At 44.2% G+C, this 7,477-nt stretch overlaps 1 long non-coding RNA gene across 1 annotated transcript in view; it reads left to right on the plus strand.

Annotated features, from left to right (window-relative positions):
- Positions 1-7,477, plus strand: part of LOC129687896 (uncharacterized) — a 159,083-nt gene that overhangs the window by 90,471 nt on the left and 61,135 nt on the right. The window contains exon 2 of the long non-coding RNA XR_008721839.1: positions 2,892-3,010. This is a non-coding gene — a long non-coding RNA (uncharacterized LOC129687896). The remainder of the gene's footprint in view (positions 1-2,891; positions 3,011-7,477) is intronic.

Here is a 7,477-nt window from a genome sequence, read left to right on the forward strand (position 1 = left end):
TCTTTAACTAGGTTTCAAAAGAAATTTAAATGTCTAATTTTTGCCTTTGTTTAGAGTACTATTAGTTCACCTAAATAAGGCAGAGGGCCAGACAGTGACTATTGTGGCCCGATACGGTCAGTTTCTGGGGAAGCATTTGGCAGCCTGAGGAAAAGGGCCAGCTTTCTAACAGGCACACCTCCCTCGGACTTATCTCTTGGGAAACGCTTTCCTGTGTATTTGCCTGGTGCTGACAACCCCGAGTCCACCTCCCTGGCCACAGATAAAGGAGAGCTGTTCATTATTAACCTCTTGGACTTTGCACGGACACCTGCTTAGGCAATTCAGCTGTCCCTGGTAGCCGGAAGCTGCTGGAGGTGTGGACTCTCTTCACATCCGGAACATAGATACTGAGGCCAGTTTGGGTCACTTGTGCATACGGTTTCCCAGTGCTGAGGAAGATCTTAAAGTGGTTGTGGTCCTATTAGCTACAGTGGGATATCCAGAGTGGTCCTTGAGTACACAAATGGAAAGCCAGGGGCATTAATGATCTTAACAAAGCCTGGAAGATGTGAGTGCCTTTGGCTACGGTCTGCGTGTATTATCTTGAAAACGTGTTCAGTGTTATTGGAAGCAGAGACTACTTGAATTTAGGCATGAGTGATAAGTTTAGGAGATAGGAAGGTTCCTTTGTAGTTTATCATTGAAAGGATCAACCATCTTCTCATCCAGAGGAAATGCCCTCATTAAGTAGGGCTTCTGCTGTATATACAGAGGGTTAAAATTTTACACAGTTATTAAATACAGACTCACAAGGTGCCTGTATAGCATCAGATAACAGTGAGTTTTGGTTCTTGCTGATCATGGCATAGCTCACAAGCCTTTTTCAGTGTTAAAGACAGTGAGTTGCATCCATGTCTCCATTTTAGGGACACAAGAAATAAGAAAAAAAGGAGGCGAGAGTGGGCAGCTGTGTGCAGACCCAACTGTGCCCACACAGCGCGGAGGAGGTCTCCTGTTAGTGTACAGACATGTCCTGGTGGCCCTGATATTATCCCAAAGGTGCTTCCTCTCTCTTGGCCCCCTCAGCCGCTGTGGACATTCTTCCCCAGTCACAGTAAAACTTCAAAATGGTATCTTATCTTTCTGCTGTCATGACCTTTAGCACCATTCCACACCAAGGCAAGATGCTGACCATCCCTCACAAGTATGCCTGCCTGGTGCAGACTGATAACTGGTCCTTTGTGTTACTGTCCTTAAATTAAACTCACACCAGCACCCAACACTGCTCCTCCTGCTGGGGTTTTCCTTCCTAGTTTGATGGGTCCTCTTTGCCTTTTCTTTTGTTGAGCTCTTCTCGGCTCTAAGATTTTACAAAATCTCATGCTTGTCTTTCTGTTTCTGGGTTACCTCACTCAGGATGATCTCTTCTAGTTCCATCCATTTGCCTGCAAATTTCATGTTTTTCTTGTTTTTAATAGCTGAGCAGTATTCCTTTGTGTAGATGTGCCACACTCTTCTGTATCCATTCCTCTGTTGAGGAACATCTAAGTTGTTGATGCGGCCTTGCCAGGCCTCGGAGGAAGAGGATCCAGGCAGTCCTGATGTGGCTTAACAAGCTATGGGCAAATGGCAATAGTGGAGAACTCTGCCACTTTCAGTGGACTAGGGGAAGGGGATGAGGGGAAGAGCGAGGGAGGGTGGGACTGGGGAAATTGAGGGAGGGGTCTTCAGTCGTGATATATTCTGAATAAATTGTGAAGAAAAAAAAATTAAAAAAAAAAGATTTTGCGAAATCTAATAAAACTGTGCTCCTGATGCCACCTCTCTTCATCTCCACTTTCCTGGGTGGAGCCCTTTCCTTTTCTCTTTCTTTCCTCTAACAACAACAAAACAATAATAATATCCATAATAATTATTGGTATTATTTGCTACGCCAGCAACCAAATGTAGGGCCTTGGGCATGAGGGTTGGTTGTCTACCACTGAGTCCTAATTTTGTCAACTAAACTTCTAAAACTTCTCTGTTGTCACTGTATGTAAAGAGCCCACGTAGAGTCTTTAGGTGGATTTGGCCGGGTTCTTGATGGTTTGTTTTTAATATCTAACCAGCGTCTCAAACTTAGTAATGTTCAGTGTAGCCCACCCCAACTGCCTGAATCTTCTGGAGTTTATTGAGAGAGGAAATGTGTGCTTCCCCCCTCCCCAGGAATGTATTAGACTCCTCTTTCTTTCACTCATCACATCTAGTCCCTTAGTAGATCCTGTTAATTTGACCTTCACACTCACATCTAATCCCTGTTTACTTCTCTCTGTCTCCCCCTCCTTTGTACCAGCCATGCAGCCAACTCTTTTTTTTTGGCACGTTATTGCGGCTTCATGATTGATTTCTTTGCTACAGCCATTGACCGCTGATAACATTTATTAGCCCCACAGCCAAAATGATCTCTGTAAGAACTATGTAAACGCTTGTCAATCTCCCCGCTACAGAAAGGGATGACTCATTTCCAGCAATATTAAACGAATTCTGCTCACAGCAGCTCACACAGATAACAGCTACAGACTCAGGGTCAATGGAGATATATCAACAAGAGTTGGCAGACATGATTGGAAGGGAGTATATGTTTACAAAACTAGATACACCAAAGTGGAAGTGTTCAAAAGTCTCTGTAATGCTCTACAAAATTGTTGCAGCTCTCTGAGTTGTGTATGTATGAGACAGTCTCCATGTAGGCCAGAATCAGGTGTGCAGAGCTCAACAAACCCATCAGCTGCTACCTCCTCAGAGGACAGAGAACTAGGAATTTAAAGCCCTTCAAGTCAAGATCTTACATAAAAAGGTAATAGCATATGCGACATGGAGAAATACCAGGGTCTGAGGCTCTGTAATAACACTTCATTCTCTTTCTCTAGGGCACGACTGAAGAATCACAGAGGAAGAACCAGAAAAAAACATCTGAAAGAGTTATGGCTTTTATTCAGTGAAACCCAGACATTTAATCATTTGTGAAATCCAACGACCTCCACCTAGAGTAAGTAGAAAGAAAAGTACACCCTGGTAGAGGAGCATCTGCAGAAAAGAAAAGGATAAAGCAGTCATAATGGCTGTGAACTTCCTCATCTCCAGACATGTCAAAACAGGGAACAGTAACTTCACGTACAGACATTTAAAAATGACCACCTTCACCCCAGAATCATATGCCTCCCAGAATGAAGAGAAAAGGCTGGGAGTATGGTTGAGTGGCAGGTGACCAGCAGAACGTGCCATCCAGGCCCCTGAGTTTGGGATACAGGATTAGAAAAAAAAAAGCAAATAAAAAACAGAAAAGAGGGGGAAGGTGTTGGAGGCAGACATTTTTAGGTCAGTAACGTAAAGAGCATTCATGGTCAGCTTTCAGTGCCACAAAACATGTTGAAGAGAAGAGAGGAGAGAGATCTGACCCTTTGGAGATGGTTGAAGAGTTTGGAGTGCTATTTGAATGAAAAGGCCTAGATATCCCTCTGCAGGTATCTGCCATACAGGAAGGTCACATTAGCTTTTCCTGGTTTCCCTCCTGAAAGACAATAACGTAGAAGTAGAGTAGTGACCTAGTGGTCTTGTGATGAGTGGGAGATCTGCCTGAGTCAGGGGGAAAGGGTTGTGGGTGACCCTAATGGCTGGACCATGGAGTATGGGGACTGGGGATCTAGGACTGCTCCTAGTCACTGACCTATGTTCTCCTCCTCCTCCTCCTCCTTCTTCACTTTATTATGTATAAAGTATTCTGCCCACATGCGTGCCAGAAGGGGGCACCAGATCTCATAGATGGTTATGAGCCACCTTGTAGTTGCTGGGATTTGAACTCAGGACCTTTGGAAGTACGGCTAGTGCTCTTAATCTCTGAGCCATCTTTCCAGCCTGCACTGACTATGTTCTTTAAGGCTGGACCTAAGTAAACATAAGGAAGACTGGGGTTACTGCCCAGCCTGCTACTGTACAGTATACTCAATAACCTATGGTTCCAGAGAGAGAGACAGAGACAGACAAAGACACAGAGAGATACACACATACAAAGAGATGATGAAGTTAATCTGATGGAAAATAATTGATTTGGTTTGATTAATTCTTTTTAAGAAAAAATAATATATACTTTATATCGATTACTTCCTTTTTCATACCTATTTTCTTATTAGTTCTTTGACAACTCCATACAGTGTGGTTGTTTATTTTTAACCCCTTCCTAACTTCTCTAAGATCAACCCCATTTTCCCTGTTCACCAAATTTTGTGTCTTTTTTAAAAAAAAAACTCATCAAGTCCCATTTATGCTGCCCATATATTCTTGGATGTCCAGGCTTCTTCTGTGGCATGGTAAGTGTGCCAGGGACTGCACTCCTAAAGAAAATTGACTGTACCCTTGCAGCAGTTCCTCAGTAAGGAGTGGGCTCTTACACCTCTTCACTCCATGCTGAGGTGGGGTCCAGCCTGAGCTTGCGTAAATCTTGTACATGCTTTCACAACCACTCTGAGTTCATTTGTGCCACTGCCTGTGTCTGGAAAACACTGTTTCTTTGTGGTAATTCATTGTCTCTGGATCTTACAGACTGTCTGCCCTCTCTCCTGTATTGATCCCTGAGCCTTGGGATCTGTTTATACTCGGTCTTTTGTTCTCTTCGTGTTGACTAGTTTTGGATCCCTGAATTAATTGCCATGTCCTGGAAAAAGAAGGGGTAAAAGGGATAAGAAATGTGCTAACTTATGGGTGTGAATATAGGAACTTAGAGGGAAATTTAACTCTATGTTCAGGTAGCAGAATTAGCAGTATTAGGTTCTCAGCTGGCGCCTATGACCTAGCCAAACATGGGTCTTTGGCCCAGTTAACAGTACCAGCCGTGAATTCTATCTTGTGGAGCAGGCTTTAAATCTAAGTGTAAAATGGTTGGTTCCATAATGTTCATGCCACTATGGCACAGGTAGGCATATCTTGCCTGTCAGGTTTCACAGCAGGGTAAGACTGTTAATGACTTTTCCCTGTTAGTATGCATAGAATCTTCTGTTACTGTAAAAGCTATCCAGTAGGCATGAAGCTTCCAGGTTGGGACCAACTTGATTTTTCCATATCCTGTAACAAGTGATGTCTTCAGAAACTGGATTTTATCATCAAGTTCTGAGAGTAACCAAGAGCGATGGCAACGGCCTGCAATGTGTGGGGAAGCCCCACTGACCAATAGCTCAAAGAGAAGTAACCCAGACCCAGCACTGAGATTTTTATTTGATGGTTTGTGGTGTCACAACCTGCATGGCTTTGGGACTAGCCTAACTGGGACAACGGGGAATAAAGAAATGACAGATACAGAAAATGACACATACAGAAAAGTCTGAGTGGCCTGTGGGCTCTGGTGGAGATGTACCAGTAGCTGGGAAACTCGATGTATTTGTCATTTACATTGAATCAGGCGAGTTAAACTAATCTCGGTGGGAGGTCTCTGTAGGGAGCTGACTCAGGTTGCAGTCATCTGGAGGGAGAAAACTTCGGTTAATATTTTCTCCACACACTGGTTTTAGCTAGAGATCAATGGTCATCAACTCCCTCAGATCAGGGAAAGGCGTTGCAGGTCCTCAGAGCTGATCTGTGGAGCTGAGGCATTAGGGTTCTTGGCATGGCAATGCTCACCTCAGTAGGACACATTCATTCAGGATTCCATCCATTCCCCATGCTATGAAGTCTGTCAAAGGCATTGTTCTCCTACTATAGGCTAACTCCTTTTATATATGCATACATAAATATTTTAAGAAGCTTCTACAGCAGTAGTTTTCCATATGATATTTTCAGACATCTCTCATTTTAGTTTTTTGAGGAACGCACACACTAGCATTCACGGTCTAAAACTGTAGGCCGAACGAAACACTCTCTTTTGTTAAGTTGCCCTGGTCATGGCGTTGTATCACAGCCATAGAAAAGTATCAAACACCACGCCATCCAGCCGGTGTTGGTTTTGCAGATATGAGAATGAAAAAGTGATGCGGTCATGAAAGCTTACAACCTAGATTCTAGAGAAAAGCCTGTGAGGTCAAAGGATTGGTGGTACAGCACTCATTTTAAAACTGCCAACCCTGCATGCTATGCCTTCTGCCTCCCAGCTCCCATACTCAGTATCCCTCAGAGTCCCAGACCAGGCCTGTCTCCTGGCTGCCCAAGGCAGGCCTTTACCAGCTGGCAAAAGCCACACTCCGAATGAGACAGTTAGCAGCTGTGGACAAACTAAAATCCCACACTGAAATCCCACACTTGGGATTAAAACCAAAACACATTTACATCACATAACCGAGTTTACAAAGAAACCAAAACTTCCATTACAAGGTAGCAGCAGCAAACTATTGTAGGAATTGCTGAATAGTCTGTGTATAAAGAAAGCTTTTAGGGCAAACCCTAAGATGCAGCGGAGACCCCAGGAAGTGAGAGATGCCAGGAACATGAGTCATCTGCTGAAGCAAGCTGTAGGCACCAAGCAAAGCAGGCTTAGGAACAATGCATAGCAGCAGGGCTGCCCAAGCTTATGCCATGACACCATCTGCCCCACGCTACACTCTGACCCACAGGATTTAATATCTCCATTGTTGGATTGCAGTCTTGATTTAGCCCAATATTTCTTGGTCATCCACCTGTCCTCCCATTTTAGAATGGAAATTTTCTTATGTGGGAATCTGGGGACATTCAAAGATTGGGCGGCTACCACCGCCGTCTCACCAAAATCCTCCCTCCGAGTCATTTGTTAACTGAATTATTATGTGTGGATCCAGCCACATATAAATAAGAAGTGGCAGTCATGTGACGGCCACGGTTGGTACTGCTTCATCTGCTGTGCCTAAATCATTTGGGGGACAGAAGGTTTTATGCCTCGTGGCTGCCTTGTCTGTTTCCATCCATGTCTTTCTGTTGATTCTTCCCTGCCATCTTACCCTGAGTGATGCAGCTGCTCTCTGAAGGCCTTTCTACCTCCAGGCAAATCAGATTCCCCAGCATGCTTCTGCTCTTCCCCCTTCACACATCCCAGCCATGATAGGTCACCCCCTTGTGAGACTGAGCCAAACTCGAAGAATTCTAGTTCAGATTCCCTTCACACGTACCCAGATATTTAGAGGGATCGTCCCCATCCAAAAGCACACAGTTGCTTTCTTATGTATTTGAACGGTATTTTCATGCATAGTTTTACAACACAGATTCCAGTCTTTGACCCAGCTGCAATGTGGTGTTTTGGTGTATTGTAAGAATCTAGGGATAGGGGCATAGTTTAGAGACCTTTCCCAGTATGTGCCAGGCCCTGGGCTCCATCTCAAGGACTAAAGAAAACAAGAACCTAAGTCTCCCCCTAGATGATTTTCCAGGCATGGCTAACCAGTTGAATAAGCCATTCTTGTTCTGTTTAATGAGTTCTTCGGTACACATAGGTACGCATACATGTATGCCTGCAGACACACACACACACACACACACACACACACACACACACACACACACA

This window comes from Psammomys obesus, unplaced genomic scaffold (genome assembly GCF_907164565.1).
Source record: "Psammomys obesus unplaced genomic scaffold, mPsaObe1.curated_primary_1811, whole genome shotgun sequence".
Classification (NCBI taxonomy): domain Eukaryota; kingdom Metazoa; phylum Chordata; class Mammalia; order Rodentia; family Muridae; genus Psammomys; species Psammomys obesus.